At 43.1% G+C, this 27,795-nt stretch overlaps 1 long non-coding RNA gene across 3 annotated transcripts in view; it reads left to right on the forward strand.

The window, feature by feature from the left end:
- The window catches only part of LOC149867404 (uncharacterized), a 115,780-nt gene that overhangs the window by 15,571 nt on the left and 72,414 nt on the right, over positions 1 to 27,795 (forward strand). For all 3 annotated transcript variants that reach the window (XR_016442030.1, XR_016442031.1, XR_016442029.1), the window contains exon 2: positions 15,441 to 15,645. This is a non-coding gene — a long non-coding RNA (uncharacterized LOC149867404). The remainder of the gene's footprint in view (positions 1 to 15,440; positions 15,646 to 27,795) is intronic.

The following is a 27,795-nucleotide window of genomic DNA, read 5'->3' on the forward strand; positions in this document are numbered from 1 at the left end:
GAGACTGCGTGCCATAAGGGACTGTGAGCAGGAGATAGACTCCTACTGCCAGGCCCTTCTCCCCCGGGAGCCGCAGGGGAGAGCTCCGTCTCCCTCCGCAACTAAGGAGGACTCTGGGACCTCCCGGTCTGCCCAGTCAGGGGCATGGACCAAGGTGGTCAAGGGCCTCAAGGCCCGCCGTACCAAGGCCCCTGCCCCGCCGGAGCTTAGCAACAGGTTCGCACCTCTTGCAGCCCCAGCAGAGCCCACGCAGTTGCCAGCTCCCGCAGGCAACCCAGGCTCGACCGCAGCTACTGGCCCCACTCTCCCCAAGACAAAGCGTAAGGTGTTTGTTGTGGGAGACTCCATCCTGCGGGGCACTGAGGGGGCAATCTGCCGCCCCGACCCCTTAGCCCAGGAAGTCTGCTGCTTCCCGGGGGTCTGCATCTGAGACATTGCGGAGAGGATCCTGCAGCTCCTCCAGCCCACAGACCACTACCCCATGCTCCTTATTCATGTGGGCACCAATGACACGGCTCAGAGCACCCCCGGCCAGGTCATGAGGTGCTACGGGGAGTTGGGAGCGGGGCTTAGGGGTCTGGGAGCTCAGGTGGTGTTTTCATCGATCCTCCCAGTCTTGGGCTATGGGCTGAGGAGGGAGAGGAGGATCCACACGGTGAACCAAAGACTGTGGCGCTGGTGTTATCGGGAAGGCTCTGGCTTCCATGACCACAGCCCGCTCTTTGGAGAGAGAGGCAGCGAGCTGCTGGGAAGAGATGGCCTCCACCTCTCCCCCCTGGGGAGGAGGCTCTTCTCAGCCAGGCTGGCTGACCTGCTCCACCAGGCTTTAAACTAAGCCCACTGGGGGATGGGGGGACTACTGCCCCTGCTGGCCCGCTGAACGGCCCTTGCAAAGCCAGCGGACCAAGGCACTTAAGAGGGCACTTAAGGGAGCCCACCCCTGCCCCAGCCCTGGCACAATCTGTGGGCAAGTCAAAAGCCCCTAAGGGGACACTTACCTGCCTGTACACTAATGCCAGGAGCCTGGGCACAAGCAGGAGGAGCTCATCCTCCTGCTCAGTGCAAAGAATTATGTCATCATTGGAATAACAGAGACCTGGTGGGACTCCACCCATGACTGGACCATGGGTATAGAGGGCTATACACTGTACAGGAGGGATCATGTTGACAAAAGGGGTGGGGGTGTAGCTCTCTATGAGAAGGAAAGCTACATGTCCCTGCAAGCTGATGTTGGTGACCGGCATGGACAGCTAGAGACCCTCTGGGTAAAAATTCGTGGGGAATTCGGCACAGGAGACACAACGGTGGGAGTCTACTACAGACCTCCCACTCAAAGTCCCGAGCTTGACCAGGAGTTCGCCCGGGAACTGACTGAGGCCGCTTGCTCCAGGACCTTGGTTGTCATGGGTGACTTCAATTACCTGGACATCTCGTGGGAAGATCACTCAGCTAAATCTGAGCGGGTGCAAAGCTTTCTCTCATGCGTGGATGACCTCTACCTGCCTCAAGAAGTCTATGGGCCAACGAGAGGTAAAGCGCTGCTTGACCTGGTACTGGCTACAGGGGACGACCTAATCGGCGACCTAGTGATTGATGGGAAGTTGGGTGACAGTGACCACGAGCTGATCACCTTCACCATCCGCCGTAAAGCTGGCAAGTCAGTCAGCAACACAGAAGTCCTTGACTTCAGAAAAGCCAACTTTGACAAGCTCAAGAGGCTAGTCAGTCAGGCCCTCAGGGACCGTGACCCCAGGGAGATGGGAGTTCAAGAAGAGTGGTTGCTTCTCAAGGAAGCGATCCTCAGTGCACAAGCTAAATCTATTCCAACACGGAGGAAAGGCAGCAAGAAGGCACAGCAGCCCCCCTGGCTATCCAGAGACCTAGCGGACCTACTGTGGCTAAAAAGGAAAGCCTACAAAGGATGGAGGATGGGATTCACTTCCAAGGAGGATTACTCCGTGCTGGTCCGGTCCTGCAGGGGCCAAACCAGGAAAGCCAAGGCTGCAACTGAACTCCAACTAGCTTCAGGCATCAAGGACAACAAAAAGTCCTTTTTCAGATATGTGGGGAGCCGGAGAAAAAGCAAGGGCAATGTTGGACCCCTGCTAAACGAGATGGGGCAACTGACAACTGACGCCCAGGAAGAAGCCAACCTATTAAATAGGTACTTTGCGTCAGTCTTTCATCAGTCACACGGGATGCCCATGCCTGCTATGGGACAGGGAAATCTGGGTGAGGGGGATCCCCTACCCTCCATAAATGCTGACCTCGTGAAGGAACATCTTGAGAAGCTGGATACCTTCAAGTCAGCCAGCCCTGATAATCTGGACCCCAGGGTACTCAAGGAGCTGGCGAGCGTCATAGCCCAGCCCCTGGCACGGATCTTTGAAAACTCCTGGCGCTCTGGTCTAGTGCCCGAAGACTGGAAGAAGGCCAATGTGGTGCCAATCTTCAAGAAAGGGAGGAGAGTGGATCCGGCTAACTACAGGCCCATTAGCCTGACTTGTATCCTGGGGAAGATCTTAGAAAAGTTTATTAAGGAGGCCATCCTTGATGGACTGGCCCAGGCTAACATTCTAAGGGATAGCCAGCACGGGTTTGTTGCGGGTAGGTCTTGTTTGACCAATCTCATTTCCTTCTATGACCAGGTGACTTATCACCTGGACAAGGGAGAAGAGATTGATGTCATATATCTTGACTTCAAAAAAGCTTTTGATCTGGTATCCCATGATCACTTCTTGGCCAAACTGCCCAGTTGTGGCCTTGGCTCCACCACGATCCGCTGGCTGGGGAATTGGCTTCGTGGTCGGACCCAGAGGGTTGTGATTGATGGCAGTCACTCATCATGGTGCCCTGTGACCAGTGGAGTCCCTCAAGGCTCTGTCCTGGGACCCATACTGTTCAACATCTTCATTAACGATGTGGACATTGGAGTCAGGAGTGGACTGGCCAAGTTTGCCGATGACACCAAACTTTGGGGCAAAGCATCCACGCCAGAAGATAGGCGGGTGATCCAGGCTGACCTGGACAAGCTCAGCAAATGGGCAGACGAGAACCTCATGGTGTTTAACACCGAAAAATGCAAGGTTCTCCACCTTGGGAGGAAAAACCTGCAGCATCCTTATAGGCTCGGCAGTGCTACGTTGGTTAGCACTACAGAAGAAAAAGACTTGGGGGTCATCATTGACCACAAGATGAACATGAGCCTGCGATGCGATGCTGCGGCTAGTAAAGCGACCAAAACGCTGACTTGCATCCTTAGATGCTTCTCGAGCAAATCCCGGGACGTCATTCTCCCCTTGTACTCGGCCTTGGTGAGGCCGCAGCTGGAGTACTGCGTCCAGTTTTGGGCTCCACAATTCAAAAAGGATGTGGAGAAGCTTGAGACAGTCCAGAGGAGAGCCACACACATGATCAGAGGTCAGGAAAACAGATCTTACGATGACAGGCTGAGAGCCATGGGACTCTTTAGCCTGGAAAAGCGCAGGCTCAGGGGTGATCTGATGGCCACCTATAAGTTTATCAGGTGTGACCAGCAGGCTCTGGGGGAACGTTTGTTCACCAGAGCGCCCCAAGGGATGACAAGGTCGAACGGTCACAAACTCCTGCAAGACTGTTTCAGGCTGGACATAAGGAAGAATTTCTTTACTGTCCGAGCCCCCAAGGTCTGGAACAGTCTGCCAGTGGAGGTGGTTCAAGCACCTACATTGAACACCTTCAAGAGCAAATTGGATGCTTATCTTGCTGGGATCCTATGACCCCAGCTGACTTCCTGGCCTTTGGGCAGGGGGCTGGACTCGATGATCTCCCGAGGTCCCTTCCAGCCCTAATGTCTATGAAATCTATGAAACATTATTTGGCCACTGGAAAAATGGATTAAACCAAGGATTGTACCTCTTACCAGAGGCAAACTCATATGACTCATTTTACAAGAGAAACCAATGGATTTTGTCATTTTGCAGTTAGCTGGAAGGGAGGAGGAGGAAGGTGATGAGATTGGAGATGCCACATGCATGGACATTCATGTGTCCCCAGGCAGCCTGCAGAGCAGCTCCAGTATGTATGTGGGGAGGAAGGGTTGGATTGAGGCCCCTGTAGGGAGGGAACTGGGCAGGGCTGGGGCTAGTGCTGGGGCTGGTACCCAGCAGGGTGAGGTTTGGGGCCTGGGGCCACAATGACTAGCTACAGAGCCCCATCAGGGAGCAGGATGGGGCCATGGGTAGCTGGTCTGTGGGAAGGGAGGGCCAGCTCCCCACTGCTCTGCATACTTCTGGGGAGCAGGAAGTGCCCATGCCCCCAGATCTGTACATGGGGCAGGCTGTGGGCATGAGCTCCTGTCCAGCTTCCCTGTCCTAGAACCTCCACCACCCTGCAGGCATGACCCAGTATGGCTGGGGACAGTGGGGCCATGCAGGGATCTCCTCACCTCTGAAAGCTCCCCCCCCACTGCCCAGGTAACGTGCCCCTTGCATCTGCCACTTCATTGAGGGGTGCAGCCTTAGGCCACTGACCTCACTGTAGCCCCATATGCAGGAGGCACATCACCAGGGCAGCGCAGGGTGAGGACCGATACAGGTCCTCTGTTGGGGACCTAGTGCTGGGTCATGTGGGAGGGAAGCAGGGTGTCAGGGAACAGCAGGCCTGCACCAAGAAGCTGCTCGCAGCTGTTCCCTGCCATCCTGCTTCCCTCCCCCATGACCCAGAGTGGCGGGAACAGAGGAGCTGCGTGGGGGTCTCATCTCCTCTGCTCACCTTACAGTGCCCTGGCAATGTGCCTCCTGTGCGTGGGGCTGCAGTGAGGGCAACAGCGCAGGGCTGTACCCTTCAAAGCAGCAGCAGGTATATCGCCAGAGCAGTGGGGGGAGGAGGGGAGCTCACAGCAGTGAGCAGATCCCTGTGCAGGGAAGCCCCAGCCACTGCAGGGCTGTGGAGGTTCCAGGGCAGGAGCCCACACCTGTCCCGTGTAATGATCTGGGAGGCGAGGGTCCTCCCTGCCCCCTGGGAGTGCATGTGGCCGTGGGAAGCCACCCCGCCTGAGGCTGCAGCACAGGGTAGTGGGGGCAAGGGGTTGCAGACCAGGGTATATAATGTCTTTTGTCTGGTGAAATAAAGTTTGCCTGGAACTTAACCCACCCCCCTTTACAGTAAGTCTTATAGGGAAATTGGATTCACTTAACATTGTTTTGCTTAAAGTCCCATTGTTCAAGAACGTAACTATGACATTAAGCAAAGAGTAGCTGTGGTGCCAACTTGGGAAAATTTAACTGCTAACCTTCTCAATCTCAGATTCTCTTCCTTTTAAGAGGAAAGATAAGTTGAATGCCAAAAAATGTTAAAATTGCACAGATTTGAAATTTAGAAGTTAGGAAATTATCACATTCATTTCCTCAGGCAATGATGACATCCTGTATATTCTGTGCAACACATAAACAGATATCTAAGTGTGCAACATGACCAAATTAATGTTGTTTCAGGAATCTTAAGATTTCTATTCTTGAGCATTTTACTTTTAAGTTTGACATTAATATTGAACTAGCTTAGTCATTTGAAAGCCTAAGGGTTTATAGGAAAGGAAATCTTTGTATGTGTGAAAGCACCTCTGCACTGGATTCCAGAGTGTCCTTGAAATGTTCCTGACACATTTTGCTGATCCAGTAAGTTCTGTGCTGTATCTCCCTAATTGGAATGAGGTCTCATTATCAGTACTTTCCACCCAATTACACTGATTCTGACATTGGACACAGTGTCGTGTTATTGTTGCTAAATGTAATCACTAAAGGTGGGCAGCAGCCACTAAGAGAAAAAAAAGCTGTCTAAGATTATAAGTAATGGTATTTTTTGGGCTAGGGACAGACATTCAAAAAGACTGAGCCTGAATTGATTCCATCTTTGCAGGTTAGTCTAACCTGCAAAGCTTGAACTGATTTGGAGGTGGCTAGATATTCCCTTTTCATTCCAGAAATGCAGGCACATGCCTGCAGTAGCTCAGGCTAGAAGCCCAGGGGTGCTAGAGCAACCCTCCCTTCCCTTCCACAGAATTAAGCTGGGGGGGGCGGGTATGGCCAGGCCCCAGCAAGACACTCTGATTAGCCCAGAAGAGAAATGATAACAGAGTTTATCACCCCTACCTCAGTGGTTATCTCCCCGTTAAGAAAACAGCACAGAGACATTACCTTTTACCTGTTGATTCTGTCTTTGTCATAGCATGGACTGGAGCCAGCATGTGGTGTACTAGCTAATATACAGATACCTCTCAGCAAGGGAGAGGGGAGGGGGGAATTCCTGCTTAGCAGGGAGTGCTGAGAGGGAGTCTGGGGGAGCAGCCTGCCCTGCTGTGGACCAGAGAGCCCCTCCCAGCCCAGAGAGCATGCTGGGATGCTGGAGGTGTTTGGTTTATCTCAAGCCAGCAAGGGGTGTGGGACAGATATTACATAAACTGGTTTGAGCCAAATCAGTTAAGTTTGATACTACATTCAACCAGGTTTATCTCAAACCGGTTTCAGCCATTATTAAACTGGTTTATTTGCACTGAACTTCTGTTGTTACAGGTTTAAACCAGTTTCTGATCACTTAAACTGGTTTATATGTAATATCTGTCCCTACCCTTGAAGTATTCATGTTAGAGTTGTCTTTGGCTATGGAAAGTCTATAAAATGATAGTTACACGCCTAAGTTTAATAACCCTGAATGAACAGTTTTCCAGATAAATAGATAAATAGATTCCCTTTCCTGAAAAAAGGACTAAAGAAGAACAGTCAGGGAATCTCACTTTCTATTTTCAGGCTGACCTTCCCAAGAAGCTCTGCCTAAAAAATGGGCATTGTATTGCTTCCATCCCTTATAGACAAGTTAGTGGTTTCTGTGTCTTTGCAAATAGTGACAAACAGTAGCAAGTACTAAATTAAAATGAACCTACTGAGAGGCATATTGATGGTGTCCTGCCAGTAACAGGAAAAAATAACAGAAAAAAGTCAGGTCCCATATGAATGTTTGTCTTCTGTCTTTATCATTAAAATCTCCTTGCCTAATATTTCTGAAGCGGGACTGCTTATTTGCATTTTATTGTGTTTTTTAATATTATTGCAAGGACTTTTTGAATTCTTAAAAATTCAGGGGTTAACATAAAATGGGGAATTCTGATTCCATTCCCAAACCAACAAATATTAGATCAGGCCTAGCTAACATGGGGCATGGATAGGTTGACCATATAGGACAATGTGAAATCTGGGAAACCACCTCCTACCCCCTCAAGACAGCAGCACTGCTGCAGGCAGAGGCAGAGGCAGGGGCAGGACATCATGGGGAAGCTCTGGTATTACTATTCAGCCAGCTAATGGAGTCAAAGGCCTGTTGATGACTTATTGTTCTTTACTTCACAGGTGTTAACAATCATCTCCCCTTTTAATGGTCATTCCACTAATTAAGCTAACTTATTTTAGGGCAATTTTGCTGTCTCCTAGGACTTCCTATTTCACAGCTTGTGCTGCTCTGCCTCCCTGCCCTGCACCCTGCACCCCACACCTAGGACACTTATTTTAATTTTCACCAGCTGGCTGGGACCAACCTCCAAAATCCAGGACTGTCCCGGCCAAATCTGGATGCAGGGTCACCCTAGGCATAGGCAGCCTCTGTGTGTAGCATGTAGCAGGCAGTACTGCAGCAGATAGGGCAGAAACCAGAAAGCAAAGCAGCAGAATAGTATCAGAGTGGCATTTGGAGATCGAACACCTGCTAAAAAGGTTGGCACCCTGGATCAGATGGTATCTCAGTTAATTTTCATGAGCCAGATCCTCAGCTGGTAGAAACAGGTGCAGCTTCATTTTCACCAGCTGAGGATCTGGTTCCATCTCTCTTACTGTCAACACCTTTATATTTTAAATCCAACTCAAAACACCACAACACTACTGAAATTTGAGAGGCACTTGCTTTTGAAGTCAGTGAACTCTAGATAAGACCTACAGACTAGATAGTTTTGATTAATTGATCCTATTAGGACCAAACAGTAACCTCATTTTCACCTTTTGTGACTGTAGTATGGTTAATGGGGTGACACAGAATATATTGACCTTAAGTAAAGTAAATGCCAGAGAAATTCCAAACTTCTACCTGCAAATTATTAACAGGCAGATTCTGACATTTTTGCTGAGTAGCACATCACTCCTCAAATAGCTCCAGTGAAATCAATGCGATGACTTACAGAACACTACTTATACTCCTTAGTGTAAGAACACTAGAAATTTAGCCACAATATTTGTTTTCTGCTTTACTTCACATTAGACATTTATCAGCATTGTCATAGCTGAGAGATAGTTTAGAAATTAAAAAATCAGCCTAAAATCAAGACTAAATCACTAAATCACATTTAAAGGGATATTGTCAACAGAAATCTCTTTTTTTAAAGTGTTATATCCTTTCCATGTGCTGAGTTTCATCTTGGCATATCCATCAGCTTGGACAACAAACCTAGATTTATTTTATTTTATTTTGTTTTATTTTAGCTAGGTACAGACATTTGGGGAGGTTACAAGGAGGTTAGATCACATTAAAAACGGCCACCCAATCTAACTGGGTTAAGTCGATCTAAGCGCAAATTGAACAGAAGTTCAGGACAGTAAGGCGGGTCTAAAAATGGCTGACCCAATATAAGTTAGCCCTTCCTCTGAGGTACACTTAATTTAGACTGGGTTGGCCATTTTTACACTGATCTAACTATCCTGATCTCCCCTGGCACTGGGCTATTTTTAGTCCCCCCAGCCCATTACCCCCAAACCTAGACAGCCCTTCCCTACTGTGGAGCAACCAGCCTCCCCTGAGCGCACCAACCCCTCCATTCCACAAGCTGCTGTGCTAGTTTTACCAGCATTCACCAGTGCCAGGAGCTGAGGAAGTAAGTTGGGGTGTGGGGAGGGGGAGTTGGGATGCTCCAGAGGGGCACTGGTATCCCAGGGGGCTGTTCATTAAAATAGCCCCTGGTCCTGGAGGATGAAGGAGAGATCCCCCAAATCTCCCTCTCCCATTAACCCCACAAACTCCCCTGATCCCACCAAACTCTCCCAGACCCCTCCAACCTCCTACAGACCATGACTGCCCTCCTGATTCCCCCATACCTTTCATAGACCCTATCTGCCTCAATCACCCCATGGACCTCACTTGCCCCCGATCTTCCCATCCCTTCTGCAAAACCCACCTTCCCTGTACCCCTAAGCCACCTCTGCTAGCCCTAGATCAGGTGACCAATTTTACCTCAGTCTAACCTCCCATAACCTCCTCATATGTCTGTACACACCCTTCTATTTGTAGTCATTTTCCTTTTCACTTGTTTTATAACAGCACAATACTACTGGGTTTGGACTTCCTACATTGCAGGAAACTAAAACCCAAACCAAATATGTATTGAGTGTTTTATTTTTTTTTTTAACTGATGAAAGCATTTTTATTCATATTATGTTTTATTAAAACCCTCTGTGTTTTCCTTTACAAAAATATATATTCATGACACTGATTGACAACATCACTTTAAAATTCTCAATTATAAACATTATATGTTTTTCTTTGGATTTTCTGAACTGTGCTTCCGCAGTATACTGTTGTCCACTCCTCACAATTAACCTCAACCTTATGAAGCCTGCCATGTGACAGGATTTGCTCTAAGAAATAACAGGTTGACTGAACATAAAACTCAAACAAAAAAGAAGCTACCATACAGTCTTACGAGTCCCAGTCTCAGAGGCTTGGCAGCTTCTTTTGGTTCAGCACCTAAGTTAAAGAAACATGATACTTCTCCTGCTACTGTCATCACTTCTACTTTAAAGTGTCACTGGTTTTATGTCCATCAAATTACACTTTAGAAATAGCAGCAGTCGGTGCAGAATAAATAATTATCCCATTTGAAAGTACCAATGGGGAGAACAGATGTTTATTTGTCCTTTGCTATTGAACAAGCTGTTTACAATGGAAGTCAAAATACAGTAGAGGTTATTTTAGTGACAAAATTAGCTGCAACTTACAGTATGTTATGATATAGTGTGAGCAGCAGGAGACCAGAAAAAAGTCCAGGATCATGCTGTAACTGTCCAACATGTATTTTCAGTTCTAAATTTAAGAAGCTAATACGATGCTGCCATCTGAATATATTGTTCATGATCCAAGAATGAAAGAGGATAGGACAGATCATTTCAAAGTATGTGTAGCTTGAGATAAACCAGAAGCACCAAATGCTTCTACTCATACTAAAGAACCACTTGAACTTTGTCCTACCTGCCCAAAAAGCCCAAGTCTATTTTCTTTCTTTTGCAATAAAACAAGAACAAACATGTTTTATGGATTCCAAGATGAACATGAGCTGCCAATGCCAGACTGCAGCCAGCAAGGCCAGCTATACCTTGTCATGCATCCCAAGCTGGTCCAGAGAGGTGATACTCCCCCTTTATGCGACTGGTCAAGCCGCAGTTGGAGTACTGCATCCAGTACTGGGTGCTGCACTTCAACAGGGATGTGACCAGCCTGGACAGAGTTCAGAGGAGGGCCACACACTTGGTGAGAGGGCAGCAGGACAGGCCGTACAAGAAGAGACTGAGGGACCTGAACCTGTACAGCCTCAGCAAGAGGAGGCCGAGGGGGGACCTGGTGTCTGCCTACAAACTCATCAGGAGAGATCAACAGCAAATAGGTAGAGCCCTTTTCACCCCAGCACCACCTGGGGTGACAAGGAAGAATGGTAATAAGCTGATGGAGAATAGGTTTAGATTAGAGATCAGAAGACAATATTTTACAGTTAGGGTGGCCAAAATCTGGAACCAACTTCCCAGGGAAGTGGTTCTCGCCCCTACCTTGGGCAAATTCAAGAGGAGGTTGGATGATCACCTGTCTGGGGTCTTGTGAATCCAGCATTCATTCCTGCCTGGGAGGGGGTCAAGCTAGATGATCCGTTCAGGTCCCTCCTGACCTAAGCTACTATGAAACTATGGAATTCTTGGCAGATATGCCTTTATTCAGCCCTAATTCAGATAGTATGGTGGGTGCTGAAAGGTGTAGTTCATTGGAGTTGCATTTTAATCATGTTGGCAGCCAGAAGGCTGCCTCAACATTCTCCTTGCCTCTCTTGGGAAAGAGAAGGCTCAAGGAAGTGAGATATACTAGGTTCAGAGAAGTCAAATATTGAAGAATCATTTTTTTCTCTTCAGCTGGCTTTAGAAATACGGAGCTCTGGGAGTATGAAGTCAATAGAGTCTGACATGTTTGACTACACAAAGAGAAGAAAAATAATGTGTGTTGTTAATCTGATTTTTTTGAGGTGCATCAGTCCCCTATCATATCAGCACTGATATAAGGACAATTGACATTACTGGCAATTGGGTTTTTTTGGCTGATGTGGCCAATAATGTCATTGATAAATGCCCCATGCATGTGCAGCTGCAGTGCAGCATGTAGGCAGCCAGGAGCACAGCCCAGCAGTGTGGAAAGCAGGATCTGGATGGTAAGTCTATTGTGGGGGGAGGGGTATGGAGGAGGAAGCAGATCAAGGCCCTGATAGTGAGGGAGGAGTGGGGCTGGGACAAGATCAGGTGCTGCCCAGCCCGGGGTGGGGCAGGGCATGGGATGAAGCCACAAGTGGCTCATCCGGGGGAATGAGGAGGATGGCTCCCATTGCTAAGCACACCCCTGGAGGGCATGGGGGTTGTGTGCTCCATGGATCTGTAGGCAAGGCTAGAGTGGGCTCCCACTGTGGGCTAGGGCTGGGGGTGGTGCCAGGCTTTTCCTCACAGGGGCTTGGCCAGTGCTGCACTCAGGATTGACAGGTTGGCACTGGGAGGGGGGCTGTGTGGGGGGCTATAGCCACACCAAAATTTGCCATAGCCCCCCTCCCAGCACTGCTGCGGCCTGCTCTGAGTGTAGCCTGGCTCAGCCCCCCTGCTTGGAAGAGCCCAGTGCCAGCCCCATCCCCATCCTCCAGCAGCATCCCACCCTGGCCCCACACTCAGATCCAGGCGGCATGCCCCCATGCCCTCCTGGGATGTGTACAGCAGTGAGAGCCACCTCCCCTCCTGGACTAGCTGCATGGACTAGCCACAACTCCATTCCACACCTTTCCCCACCCTGGCTGGGCAGTGCCTGCTCCTGTTCCTGCCCCTGCCCCAGCCCCTGCCCAACTTCCTTGCTCACCACAGGGGCTTTGATCTGCCTCCCCATATCTCTTCCCCCCTAGCCACTTCCTCCACAACAGACTTAACAACCATATGCTGCTCTCCAAGCTGCTGGACCACATACTGACAATCAGATCGGTATTGGCCGATATGGCTCGTTAAAAGTCAGCCATCGATATCAGCCCAAAAAATCTCTATCATGCACCCCTAGATTTTTTTTAACATCAAAGGGTGCTTGTACATGTGACAGGGCTTTAGTCCTTCAGGGTTGCATTCTATGCCCCCTAAATTGAAAGGGTGCTGGCCGTCTGGGGTGCTAGTGGGCCAGGTGCTGCCCTAGCTCAAAGGCACCTGATCCAACTCTTCCCTGAGCCTGCCCAGACTTCCAGAGCCCTGTGCACCATCCCTGTTGCATTGTGCCTCCAGCACACCCAGCCACCCTCCTTTTGCCTCTCCATGCTGCCCCAGGGGCAAGCCAGCCCATTCTGGGGTGGCATCAGATGTTCTGGTGGCTTCAGGTGCCTGCTAAAGGCAGAGGTGGTGAGGGGCCCAATCCTTTTTTCCGTGGAGCCTGCCTGCCTCTACTGCAGGCAGGGGCCGAGCTGACAGATTAATGACTGCAACTTTCCAAGTTGTAACATTGCAAATTAAACTACTTCTGGATGTGGTTTCATTTGTGATGATACAAAGTCATTTAAAACTCAAAAAACTCACATAACTATAAAGTGCGATGCCATTAAGCAACACAAAGGGAAATTTTCATCACAAGTACATGGTGACATCATCACGTATAAAAGTGCCCAAAAAACAAAATATTACACTGATCCAAAGTCCCAAATCTTACCCAAAAAAGTGTTTTTTTAAATACTGAGTCAAAAGTTCAGAAATTTACAGTAGGGATTTGAAACAGATGTATATCACCACTTTCCATATCTCAGTTAAATTCTCATTCTCACTGACATTTTCCCTCCCTGACATGTTTTTCTTCTTTGTGCTGTTGGTTATGAGTTTGAATGTTCCAGGAAATTTCTTAATATCCACGAATTTAACCTACATATATAGGTAAGTAGCTATTTGGTTTATCACCCAGTATCCCTTAAATTTTGAATAGCATTTGTTTGCTCCAAAGGAGATTAAGCAATTCAGTTTTTGTCCAAATCTAAGAATTGGTTAGAATTGGCTGCCCTATTGACATGTGGGTTAAGACACCTCAGGCAACATGTACTCAAAAGATTGAACAGAAAAATTCTTGCTAACAGATTTGAAAGTAATTGACTGCATTTATAGTATGAGGGAGGCCTTCACACTGACTTATTTTCAAATGAACACATTGTTTTACCCAATCCCCACCAACATCATATAAGAGAGTTTGCATAAGCTCAGGGAGTATGTATACTTTGCTTAAAGGCAAGACTGCAAAAACAGTTTTAAAGGAAATAAATCCTCATTAGGTAATCTGGGATAAACTTCCTTTGCCCACATGTTCTTTATTAAAAATAAATTAAAAATGCATGAAGAATAAATTAAAAATCCTTTTTTTTTCAGGGCACCTACTTTTTACTGCAATAGATTGAAAGCATCCAATATTTTTACATAAAATGTCTAAATCTCTCTTTTTAAGGTTTTGTAAACTGGTTCTAACACTCAAAGGGAAACTGTTTCAAACTTAAAACACTGCTATGGCATGTATGCTCTGAGCAGAAGAGTTAATTTTAATTCTTTTAACATAGACAAATTACAATTCTGGTTAAATTCTAAATATATGTAGACAGACATAATTTTGATACTGTTATCATGCTCTTATAAATTAACAATACATTCATTTTAACTAAAGTTTTGATTTCTCTTACCTCATCATTTACCTACCAACTTCTGTTTCTAATTTTTCCAGGAAAATTTATGGTTGTACATGCAGATTTCTTTCATTTGAAATTTCCCATAGATTTTTAGCACATTTTGTTATTGCTTTGTGGGGAATTACATTGACCTAGCAGACTGTAATGGCACTGATGGAGCCTTTTACATTATATAGGGTCAATGATCCATGAACTTGAATGGTTCCAAGTACATCATAAAATGACAATCCATTGCTATCAGTCTCATCTGCATGAAACTCCTTCCCTAACTGTGCATTTATTTGTTTGGTTCAGTCAATATCACTCATCTATAACAGTTTATTTACCTAATTATCTAAAATTCCAGTAGCTTTTTTACACCAAGATCCTAAGCCACCATTGGTTTTTTAAGGTACATCATAATAAAGCTCTTCAAAGTACAATTCTTAAAATATTCCTATTTAAAGCATTAAACAAAGAAAGGAAAACCAGAGAGCAAAAGTTTCTGTTTAAGTAACAAATTGATCTAATCCCACAGAAGCAATATAAGGTTCTAGAGATTTAATTTGCTCTGTTGTGCCAAGAGAATCACGCAAATAAGATATAATGGAACTATATTTATACAGTGCAAAAGTAATTTCCAGGGATCCTGACTTTCTCTATTTAAAAATCCAAAATTCTCTGATCAAAACCCCCAAACCCATATTTTTCCACGATTAAAATGAAACACCACCATATATATAGGTATCAGTTGTACACAACGCTTTATTAATATATTTGTAATTTTAAAGCAATTTGGATGTCTACCAATACCTCAACCGTTATAATAAAATTAATTCTATATATTTGGGCTTTGTATTTTGTTTTTTTTTATCATGGAAAATCAGAGCGCTTCCTACACCCTTTGCTCACCAGAAGGCAGGTCCAGCTGCAGCTATCTGTGCCCCGTCCCACTCCCTGGCTTTGTGGCATCCACGTCAATGTGGCACTTCCTCCCACACTAGGTCCTGCCAGCTGGGCCGCAGAGGCAGCTTTTGCCCAGAGCTGGTCCAACCAGGCTGCTGCCCCATGCCCCACTGTAGGTATAGAAATCTTGGCAGGGGCACATGCCCCCGACACATCACCTATACCCTCCCGCCACCCGACTTTGTCTATGCTCCCCCCTATAGATTTACCTGGAGGGAGCTGCAGGAGCTGCTCTCCATCACACTGTCTGTCTGCCACATGCATGTGTGCACACACACATGCACATGGTGCCCCCTGCATCCTGCTTCCCACTGCCCCAAGTAGCCCCTTGCAGGCTGGAACTCTGCCAGCCTGCAAGGAGAAACCCATGGTTCCCCACAATTTTCTCCTTTAAAGGAGAAAATCCATGTTTTGCCTCATTTTTCCATGGCAAACAGAAAACCTGGATCCCTGGTAATGTTCAGTCTTCCTAATCTTTCCTTTATTTTGTTCCCAGAATCTCACGGGACTGGATCCAGAATCATTTGTCATTGGCTTCGGTGGGACTAATATTACCTCGTAAAGCCAGTTGTCTTGCCATGTTACACCTTCATGTGCATGCATGTTCAGAAGAGAATACCAACCACTCTCTGTGGAGTCAACAGAGTCGACAACAAATGTCAGTCAGATTGTCATATGTTACCATGCTTTTCTTTGTTTCTGTGAGTAAAACCTTTTTTGTATGTACCTGAATGTATTTTTAAAAAGGCCTTCAGCAATGTTAATAGAATTATAATATATAAATAGAATTATAAAATATATAAATATATAAAATATATATATTATATTATAAAATATATATGAAAAACTGATACCACTAATTGTTGCTTAAGGGATATATTAGTTAAATTACTTATCCTTTTTGGGCAATTTGAACAGTTAAGGTGGGTTAAGAACTGGCAAATCTTGCTTTCACATAAACCTCAGGTGTTATGAAATCTTATTAACAGGAAAGAGCAAGACACAGTTAAGCCAGAAACTTAACTAAGATGTTCCCAATAACAGTGTTGGGATGAAGATCTGTGCATTTCAGCAAGCCTAAAAACTAGCAAGTCATATTCTATAAGTGATTACCATTGTATTTGTGGTGTTGAGCCTCCTCAATCAACAAACACAAGCATGATAAGATCTTGGAACAAATGCGCTTACTAAGATCAAGAAAAGACATACCATTTTTTCACGTCACACTCCATTCAAGACAAATATGCCAGAAAAGCTATACCATATGTCAAGACTTCAAGGCTCCATCATTCTTTTCAGCAACACAATGGTTTGGCTTTAGAAACTTTCAGAAATTCAAGTGAACACCTGTCAACTTCCAGGTGTGATATTCTGCTATTTTGTAGCATGAACTGTGATTCCCAGGTACAGCAGTGCTGGCAGTACTATCATCATTTAAATATAATCATGTGCTTTTCTCTGTTTGTGACCAATGAAATCTATGTGATCACACTGAGAATCTGCACGTCTTGGCAGGTTTGCTACTGGCAGTCATCACATTGGGATTAGTTTAGATTGGCTGTAATGAGTGTGTTATTTTCCATTTGTTAATACATGGGGACTCATAACTATGACAACTGAGAAAAATACATTCATTTATATGAGGATTATTCTTGTTTTCCCAGTCATAATCTAAAACTACCCTTTCCCTTTTTATCTGTACCTTTCTTTCTCATACTCCTAAAATCAGAAATAATTGCAGCACTAATGATACTGTGCTTTCCTTGACAGCAAGAACAAGGCAAAAGGATTTTCAACTACAGTGAATTCAAGATGTGAAAATAAAGATAATGTATATCCTTCTAAAAAAAGAGAAAGAGAACAGTATGATAGTGAAACTCATTTTTTTAAAAATGGTGTTGGTGAGAGACAATTATTTCAGTGCTATATTTGGCTTGAATAATTATATCATATTTATGCAACTAACCCACACTGGCTCACCAGGCTTTTGTGTCATATCAAGCTATTATGGATGCCTGGTACCTTGCCAGGCTTAGTATTCAGTTGAAAACAAGTGCTACAAAACTATATAAACTAAATCTGTCCCAAATTGCAGGCCTTCTGAGTTCCCATAAAATATGAGTATGCCTGGCAAACAGAAAAGGGACAGAAGATTTAAAAACAGAATATAAGCCCATACATATTACACCAGATTCTTAGCTTATATAAATTAATATATTTTAAATGATTTCACAGCTCAGCCCAAAGATGGACTGATAGTGCAATCATAACTGGCCTTTTCATAAAGATTTTCCATGCTTTTTAGTTTTCCCTTCAGTTTAATTTCTCAGGTGGCTCTTCTAAAAATCACCCATACCTTTTTTCACCTTGAGATGAAACAACTGCTCAGTTCCTTTCCAACCTCCGTTGCCTTTGTTGCTATAGGCAGCTTCTTCTAAGCAAATTCACAGTTAAGGGCTCTTTGATAACCACTGTTTTTGACTGCTCTTTCTCTTCCCTATGTTCGCTTTACTATTCTTCTCAGAGTTGTAATACTCCAGTGCCTCAAACCTTGTGTGCTCATTTATGCTTATGCCAAATAGATGTGAATGAGGGTCAGGATGCAAAGCAGTGGACAGTCAGATCTCTGCTACTCTCTTTTTTTAGGCCCCTTAGATCACTTATACTGCCTGTCTAGGATTTGCATGTTCTCTTACACATTGACAAGCCTGCTTCTTCTTGACCTTTTTTCAAACCAGTCTGCTAGCCCCTACCTCTGTCTGGTTCTTACTAGCCTCTGAGAACCCCTATGCTGAAGCTAGCAGCCATGACTTTCACAACTCGTATCATTGTTACACATGCCGTATTATGTCGTCTTCCCTGCTTATCTTAGAATTTACTCACTTGCCTATGGACATGGGAGAAAAAATTCCCAAAGCTGGGGTTATGTCATAAGACTCCTTTGTTCAGACCATAAAACCACATTGCCTCTGAGATATGTGAGTTCACTATAAACTAGCTCTTATTTCATACAAGCTACATCTGTACATTTGGCAATTTCAGGTCAAAGCTTCACTCTGGCACTTGTTAGAATTAAAGTATTGCAAAAGCAATTTAAGGCTCTTTCTATGGTTTGCCCACTTCCTACTAGGAGCCATTTTCAATGAAATGCTTCTCTTCTACTCTCTCTGTTAATAATGCTGATGCTATGAGATCCATTCCCGAATTCTCACCACTACATAGCATATTCCAAACATCTTGTGTTCAGTATTGTGCAGTGTTTTCATGAAGAACTTTGCTGTCATTTTGCCAGTTCCTGTTCAGAGAATGCCTTGAACTTCCAGCTAGCTTAAGAGCATAGGTTTTTTCTCCAGACAGCATTGGGGTAACTTCAGTTGCTATCACAAGCTTAATGTACACCTCTGGGCTCACAGAGCGAAATCAGGACTTCCAAGGAAACAGCTTGAAGTACTTGAGGTACCAGCTCACAATTCTTGGTAGACTTCTTGAATAATTTGATTTGGGAGCTTTCTCAAACAGTTGACTGTGATTCTAGTTTTTAGTTCCTTCTTATGCTACTATGTGAAATGAATACTCAGTTCTTCTCTTGGCTACTTATCTATGAGTCTTGACTACAAAAAACAAGAGAAATAAGGCATTCTGTTTATAAGGTACTGCTTATTAACTGCTGAAAGTGAAACCACTAGCATATGTGATGTATGAGTGCACCTGTGTCTGACTTGGTCAAACACCTGCTTAACACAAATGTGCATTTGCAGATGACAACTTGTGTAACCCTGAACCAGAAAGGTTTTTGTTATTGGGTTTTTTTTAAACCAACATAGCAAGATCTGTGCCAGGCAAGGATTGAAAGCAAGCGCTGAACCTATAAATAGGATCTTTGCAGCAGTGTTCAATGATTGGGTAATTTAAGCAGAAAATAACTAGCTCACCCAATGGAATTCAACTGCTTCATATGTCTGGTATCCTGTTTCTGTGATACTGGGCTGACTGCTTCATTTCACATTGTTGTTGCTGCTTGTTTGCTCTTGCCTTGTAGCCTGAATTTTGCTTTGTGTTTGTTGATTTTCTTAATATTTAATTGTCATGGTCATAGGGCTTGCTGGTTAAAATAATCACATCTTGATTGAACTCTGCTGTATTTGTAGCTTTTACCAAACAGATATAGCCATCTGCAGGTTGTAGACCAAACACAAACCTCTACTTAAGATGTTATCATCAATATTAATGCAACTAATCTTTAGTACTGCTTCATGCATAATTCTAAATAAACAAGTAAAAGTAGTTTTAGCTTGTAGCTATGGAAAATAATTTGGTGGTTTATTTAAATAAGAACTGATAAGTTCTCACAGGCCTGTAGTGTGTGTTGAGGAGCACTGGAAACCCCTCATTACAGTAATGCGTTATATGGATCTACATTGTAATCTGTTACAAAATTAACTCACAGAGGCAGTTGATAATGGCCTTCATTTCCATGAGAGAACAAGAGATGCATCTTTAATAAACTGATAGTTAAATGATACAGTCTAAACCTATGCTTATGTTAATCCATAGCGATCAAGGGAAGCTGCGCTATTCAGTTACATTAGGAAAAAACCTCATCAAATCTGTTAGAAAAGAATGGAATACAAAATCATTTGTATTTAATTATGTTTGTCATTCACGTAGGATATTACTATAAGTGAATTCATACTAATGTGTATTCATTTAGGCAAGATCTCTTACTACATTTTAATTTGCTGAAGAACTTGTCAGGTTTATTTCTACACTGAAAATATTTTCCCTTGTGTGGATGCTACCTTCTATTTTATGTATGCAAAAGGAAAAAGGAGCTGTATAACTATAGCTACAAACACAGGGCAGAGAAGAACAGAGGTCCTAATGAATTCCACCTGCCATTCCTTTTTTGTTATGTGGAGACATAAAGAAAGCTAGGTTAGAAAGTTATATGCTATTTAAGTCCCAGTCTGCTTTAAGAATACATAAAAGCAAAGTTTACTTGTTTATACTATAATATCTATTTATCATGATTTTCAGTCAAAAAAAAATCAACATACCAGTAGCAGAATAATGACAATACTAAACCAATTACAAAAATAAGAATAATGCCTGCCTACCTGAGTTCATACTTACAAGGCACTTTGAAGATGCATATTAATACACTATATATGGATTATTATTATTCACCAAACAAATAAAACTTACCTTAACTTTTATTTTGAAATACAAATTATTTTTCTTTCCCCACTTATCAGCAAGAATTTAAAAAACTTATTCTACAAGTGCCTTTTGCCATTTGAGATTCTATCAGTAATCTGGTTTATCACATCAAATCTTAGTCTGTGCCCAGGAATATAAAGTTTTCAGAAATAAGTCTTCTATGTGTTATGGGCTTGAAACTAATATGCCATAGGAGGAGGTATGACAACTTGTAACAAATTTGCCCAGTTTTAATCTCACCTTGTGTACCTGTTTTTTTTTTCTGATTCATGTGTTATCAAACACTTACCCAGAAACTATGCTGTATAAGGAAGCAGAAATAGTGACCTATTTACTTCACTTGAAATTGGCATTTATAAAATATGGATTTTTGGTTCTACAAAGGGCCAATTCATTAAATTATATGCATGAAATTTTGTTTGCTTAGGTGCTTAGGGAACAATAGGTGTATTCATTTGAAGGCATCAGATCCTGATGTTAAATGAGAAAATAATTATTATAAAGAAGGTATCAGAATTGAATCATATGTAAATATGTTTCTAAGGGAAAGAGGGTTGTTTTATTCTCATGTATTGTCCTGACTTAAAGGACAGAAAGTCTTAGTCAGCCCTTGGTGTGGAGTACAATTTGTGACCACTTTACATCAAAGCAAAAAGATCTATGCATGGAGATGGTTTGCAAGGTATGCTTCACATTCTTGCTGTGTGTCACACTCACAGATTTGACAGGGAAAGACAGAGACACACCTCTGAGTTGCAGCAGAACTAAGGTTTTTCTGTCACTCAGTGGATCAGGTAAAAAGCTGTACACACTGAAGGGTAGCGATATTTTAGCAGGCTGTTCCCTTATCTTCCTTTCAGGCATTTGCCATATAACATCTTTTTATTTCTGTCATCTTGCCCTTCTCTAAACTACTAGTAAAGACTTGTTTTATGTGAACTTTGTTTTGACTGTTTTATCTGAGGGTATAAACTAACTGACATTCTAGAGAGAATCTGATCTCTGTCCTCCCGAGGGAGAGAAAGCAAAGTAATAGAAGAGTTTGTGTAGGCCAAGGGCAAAGACAAGACTGCAAGTCTTATCTCCAGCACAGTGCAGCAACAGGACTAGTATTTGTGTGAACCAAACAGCTATGAGTACATGGTTCCATCCCATCCACAAACAATCCATTGTTTAATAGATAACCACTGTGGTAGTTTAAGGTCTGATGTAATACATTTAGACTTTGTTTTTCCTTCAGTAACCTGGCATCAGGATTTTACCTTTTTTGTACCATATAGAAAAGGCGATTGGACAAACAAGCAGTTTTATATTGTGCTAGAAAAAATTAGTTGTAATAAAGCTCCATGTAACCGAAATGTAAGAGAACAGGAACAAAGCCCAAAATGCCTCTTAAAATACAGTGTCGGACGCTAAAGAAAGGCTATATGCCTTTCCAAGGGCAAAGCATGACCTCCAGACTCTTTGTTCAAGATTCAGAGCCATTTGATTTCCATCAAAGGGGATTGCAGGCATATCTAATGGCTTTAAACAATGTTTAGATACAAGAAGCAATATCTCAGTCTCTTCTGAATTAAGTTTGTGTGTATTGACTGACATTCAAGATTTGATGTCCGACAAGTTGACAGAACTGAAACTACTCTCTGCATGTCAACTGAAACAGAAACATAGATTTGAGTATCATACTAACAGTACTGAGACCTTAGAAGAGGTGCTTAATAAAGTTTTTTTACTATCAACATACTGCTACTAAATACAATAGTCAAGTATCAAGCCCTGGGTCATAGCCCACTGTAAAAATATTAGTTTATAGGTGGTATTGTAAACAGTTAGATATTGCATTCAGTTATAATTTTAGCTCTCTGAGAAATGTAAGACAAGTTTTTGGCCTGCCATGTGTTATAAAGACCATGAGAATGAAAAGTTGAAGAAAGATTGTTAAGCCCCTAGCACTGGGACTCCTAGCAATTAACTCAGTGATACACACCATTGTCACCTCTGTACTGTACTAATACATTGCATTCTGCAATCCATCTAGAAGCAAAAGTTGGTGCACAGCACCATAATCTACTCATTATGTGGAGTAGCTAGCTTTATTCCCATGAAACATATGCTTATTAATTGCATTGGCTGTTCCTGGGTTTCAGCTGAACAGGTTGGTTCTGACTTAGGAACCTGAAACAGATTTGGAACCCCCTGCTTGAGAGGGAGATTTCTTTTTCTGCCATCCTGCCAAAGTTATGTTAAGTTAACAATGCTACTTTGTGAACTTCAGCTTCTACTTCCAAAGGGTTGTCCATGACGTTGGAATTCACTCATTCCCTGCAGTTACCAGAATCTGGTGACATAATGAGTATGCTGAAAAACTCATGTTTTTGTCAGTTGGTTGGGGAGTGCTGGTATATATGGAGTGGAGAAGGTTCCTATGGAACTGGAGAAGGAGCTTGGGGTGTGATTCTGTTTAACTGTTGATCTCCGAGAGCTAAAGGCTGCACTAGTAGTGATACTTGTTCTGGGACCTATACCTGGGAGGGACATCTTTTTATGTTTTTCAAATACAAATAAACTGACCCCTGAAATTAACCTTGCCTTTAATAATTAGATCAACACTTGTAAAGCTTGATTATTAAAAAGAGCCTGATTTACAGAGTTACTACAATGGGTACTGGTCCCAATAATTTCAATTTGGGTTACAGACACACCATATCTCTGAAAATTAGATGCCCTTTATTTAGAAGTCTATAGGCTCCTAGACTTGGAGGAGGGGAAGCTATCAGTCCTTTTGTTGGAGAGTTACATATTTTCTAAAGCACACTTAACAGGTTTTGAATATACATTTTAAAAGTTGCATATATTTACACCTACTATAGCTATTTCCTGTTCCATTTTTATCCATTTTACAAGCTAATGCAAACAAAAGTATATATTTATATTTTCCATAGATTTCATTTTCTATTTTTCAATCAATAATAAATGTCAGTGGAAATCAACATTTGTTAACCATTTCCAAATAGTTACCGCAGATTTTCTCATTCTGACAGGTTTTGGTGCTAGTCACAAGTGTTCATATTTTCATGATGACCACTGTAGAGACTTCAAAAGCATGAGAGAACATAGGAAGTTAACAGTAATGGTATTGGCTACATTTATATTTTTCAGTGTCTTAATTAAGAAATAGAGGGTAGTCTTCCAATTTGTGGGACTCCTTTAAATGGGAAACATTTCTCCTTTCTTTCTCTGTCTTTATTCTCCTTTTTTCCTTCTTAGCAAAAAGAAATTGATCACTGTCACTTCTTTGAACTTACAAGAGAATATAAACTGCTTGTTTTGAATTATTTAATATCGTGAAAGCTCCTTTGAGCCTGTTTATTTAGGGCATTCAACATCTAACATTAAACCTGTTCTTTTAATAAAAGAATGCTCTGCAGCTTACCTTTAAAACACTTGGCATATCTTAAGCCTTTTTGAATATTACATAAGAAGCATCAGTGAAATCACAAATGTAATAGGTCATGAGGAAAAACCTAAGTTCAAAGAAATGAAAGCTATTGAAAAGACCTGCAACCAAAAGAAGCGCAGATCAGAGAGAGAGACGGGAGTAGAGAAAGGTCAAAAAATTAACTAGGTTGTGTCACAGAATAGGCAACAAGATAATGGAAGTGGGGAATGCAGCTAGTACATTAGATACTTGGATCAAACCCATAGAACCAGTGTGTCTCAAAGAGAAGGGCAAAAAGTGAAACCTAGTGTTTACAATATATGAAGTCCAAGAGCCAAATAAGACAATTCAAAAGAGGTCAGCTTACATGAAAGCAGAGGCTATTGCCACCTGAAACGAAACTAAAAAATAACAGGCAGGGTGTATGTACTCAAGTCTCTTCTCAATAGCAGTTAAAAACTATGTTGCAACCTATTTTCAAACAGGGTGAAAAAATTATGGAGTTTTCTGGTCTTAACTAGCTCATGGATTGTTTAGATATTTTGACCTAGTTGAATTTACTTTGCTTTGAGACTTTCAATATCTCTCTATTCTAGCTTCTTTTGTGTTCCATTTTTTAAAATGAAAAACAAAACTTTACTCTCTTTCTTTTTGATACCCAAAACTGCTAAGCAGTATAATAATACTGCCTGTTCAGTGCAGTAGACTCAGAGGTTTATTTACCATATTTCTTTTGTCTTCGATGCTCAGTCTTGTGTCACAAAGCCCTCTCCAGCTGGTTTCACCATCCTGAGCCTTACATGGTAGCAACTAGCCAGTTTCCAGATGCATTAACAAATACACTGAATTCCCACCCTCAAAAATTCTGATTGGACTTAATGCTTTGTAAACTTTGTAACTTTGCATCAGTTCAATCTGTTGTCTGGAGTTGTGTTGAAACAAGAATTAACCTATTCATCATGTATAGAGAGTATAAAGGAAACAATTTTCCATTACTGTACTTCAGAAGTTGGCAACCTATGGCCCACAAGCCAGATCTGGCCCACAGAACTTTTGGATTCAGCTCATGAATGAGGAGTTTTGGCAGCAGGGTCACCTACAGAAGCTTTCCCTGTGCTACCATATGGATGAATGCCAGTTGTGGGCACTCTGTTCATGCCTTCAGGGAGACAGACTGCAGCAGCAGCAGAGTCCTATCTCCCTACTGTCCTCCTCTGACCCAGGTGGAGAAGGTTACTTGCCCCTATTCCCCATTCTGGCCCACAGCTGAAAAAGTTGCCTACTCCTGCTCTACCCTCTTATAGAATCATAGAAAATTAGGATTGGGAGGGACCTCAGGAGGTCATCTAGTTCAGCCCTCTGCTCAAAGCAGGGCCATCCCCAACCAGATCATCCCAGTCAAGGCTTTGTCTAGCGGGGTCTTAAAAACCTCCAATGATGGAGATTCCACAACCTCTCTGGGTAACCAGTATTTTACTACCCTCCTAGTGAGAAAGTTCTTCTTAATATCTAGCCTAAACGTCCCTTGCTACAACTTGAGATCATTGCTCCTTGTTCTGTCATCTGCCACCACTGAGAACAGTCTAGCTCCATCCTCTTTGTAACCCCACTTCAGGTAATTGAAGGCCACTATTAAAACCTCTTTCAGTCTTCTCTTCTCTAGACTAAATAAACCTACTAAGCATAAATTTTGTTTTCATTCTTGGTAAATGCTCCAAGCAGCTTGACAGCCCATTTTCCGTTGTACTCTAAAATTCATATATACATAGACCCTGTGTTATAGGGACTTAGTCTGAGGAGAGAGAGAGATGTCTGCCTCCAGAATAAATAGTAGTTTGTTCCTTTCCTTGCCCCACCCCACCAGATTAGTTATCAAGTTGCCAAACTTTGGACTCAGACTTAGGCTTCTCATTTGCATGGGATTCTGTGGCATTCTTAACTATAGAACCATGGCAATTGGTTGCATTTGAATAATTTGTATCTCCCTTTTCATTTTAGTTTTTATGTCCTTTTAAACATTTCCAAAGTGGCCTTAGTATTCCCTTTACCAATCTCTTACAGTTTGTCTTTGTTGAATACATAGCTAAGAATTTGACTTGCAAACCTCTGTTGCCTGGAATAAATTTGTCTGTTGTCTTAAATAATGCTTCTGTATATCTCCTAATGGAATTAGTGATTAGTTGTAGACCTGTAATTGTTGTGACAGATAATAACATCAAAGAAGAAGCCACAAGTATATCCTAGAGCAGTGTGTGTGGAGGAAGGGGGGAGATGGGGGAAGGGGGCGGTATACACGCAATCTTTTTGGCAGGCATGCCACAGGGTAAGCCCTGCATCCTCATCAAATACTTCTCCAATTCCATTCCCTTGCTGCTCGGCTATGCTCCCTGTCCTATCTGCTGCTATTCTCTCCACACGTTCCCTGATTTGCCACACACAACACACAAAGGGTGCTTATGTCACTTGTGGTACACATGCTGCAAGTTAGCTACCCCTGTCCTGGAGAAAATATTGCCAGTCAGATGAAGTTAGGGATTTTGCTTGCTAGTTTGGGGAATTTTTAAAGGGTTAAAAATAGGAAGGCAGAATAGCAAAAATCTAGTTGACAAATAATTTCTAAGAAATCTATGATAGCATAGATTATAGCCCACAAAAGCCTATTATGCAAAAGCATTGGACTCAATGGTCTATGTGTAAGATGCACATACCCCGTCAGACTGTAACTGCCAAACATTTTATACTGAAATACTAGTGTATTTCAAAAGTGTACTGCTGAAATGAATAACATGGATAGCAAAAAAATGTCCTTTTAATAATTTGTGTTCTTTCTCGACATATTGTTCTCTAAAGCATATTTTTTCAATTGGAGTTATGACTATGACTTACATTTTCTATTGTATGGAGTTATCTTAAAGGAAAAATTGGTTTATGACCTAACAGTCTAAGGGTCAAAAGGTAAGTCATATGCTACTGTCAGGGAGCTGAAATGTATGGTGAAAAGTTATGTCATTATATGATGGAGAAGCTAGATGCAGAATATCATAAAGTTTGCATTGCTATGTGGTACAGGCTTAATATACACCAGTAGCTATACAGTCAATAGCCATTATGCTCCATTAAGTCTGACTGGCAGATTCATTGTTCTGATTCCTTTTTCACCACTGAAGAATGTAAATTGAGAGAACAGGAGTTACATCACCTTTTATTTTGCAGCAGAGGAATTGGAGTCACAGCCTGGAAGAGAGTGAGGACAAACGTTCTAGAACATTCAAATTATTCATTTGGGTAACTCCAGATGTGTGGCTAGTTATGCTGGAGACCCCCACAAAAATGCAAGAGACCTTAAGTGAGGAGCTTTACAATCAAAACTGGTTGTTCAGTAGGTGTAGTTTATTAGGGCTGTGCAAAGCTTTGGTCCCTGAATTGATTCGGCAGAGATTCAGCCTGATTTGGTGGCCAAATCTCTGAATCCAACTCGAATTAGAGGACTCTTTAATCTCTCCAAATTCAGTTGGAACCCTCCAAATCAATTTGGAGAGATTCAGAAAGATTCAGCAATTCAGACATAGACATAGCTTTAAGTTTTTTTTACATACCTCTAGGTACCAGGTGGCTCGTGAACACTGTGATGCTGGGGCGCATGGAGTGTCCCACAGAAGCATGGGGGGCTCCCCAGCACCCTCAGCAACAGACCCAGAAGTGGACCAGAAGCACTTCCAGTCCACTTCCAGGTCTGCCAGGGAGCGCATGGTGTGGGGCCACCTGCGCCCCCCTGGCTCAGCGCCTGGTGCCTCCTGGATTTCAGGGGGCACCCAGGGTCCCCCTGAGGCCAATCACCAAGGAAAGAGGTGTGTTGGGGGCCGCCCTGTGTACTCCCCATCAGATCTGGAAGTGAACCAGAAGTACTTCTGGTCCACTTCCAGGTTCGCCACCGAACACATGGAGGCCCCCACACACACTCCTGTGGGACGTTCCATGTGCCCCAGCATTGCAGCATTCACAAGCCATGCTGGTACCTAGCGGTATGTAGAAAAAATGTTTAAAGCTGTGTCTACATCCAAATCTCTGATTCTTCAAATCAGCTTTGAATTTTCAGATTCAGATTTGGCCAAATCGAATTGGGAATAGTGCTCCAAGTCAACAAATCAAATTGCTGTCCCTGATCTGGGCCGAATCCGAATCGAATAGGGCC

This window comes from Crocodylus siamensis, chromosome 4, assembly GCF_052110815.1.
Source record: "Crocodylus siamensis isolate JL-2025a chromosome 4, ASM5211081v1, whole genome shotgun sequence".
Taxonomy (NCBI): domain Eukaryota; kingdom Metazoa; phylum Chordata; order Crocodylia; family Crocodylidae; genus Crocodylus; species Crocodylus siamensis.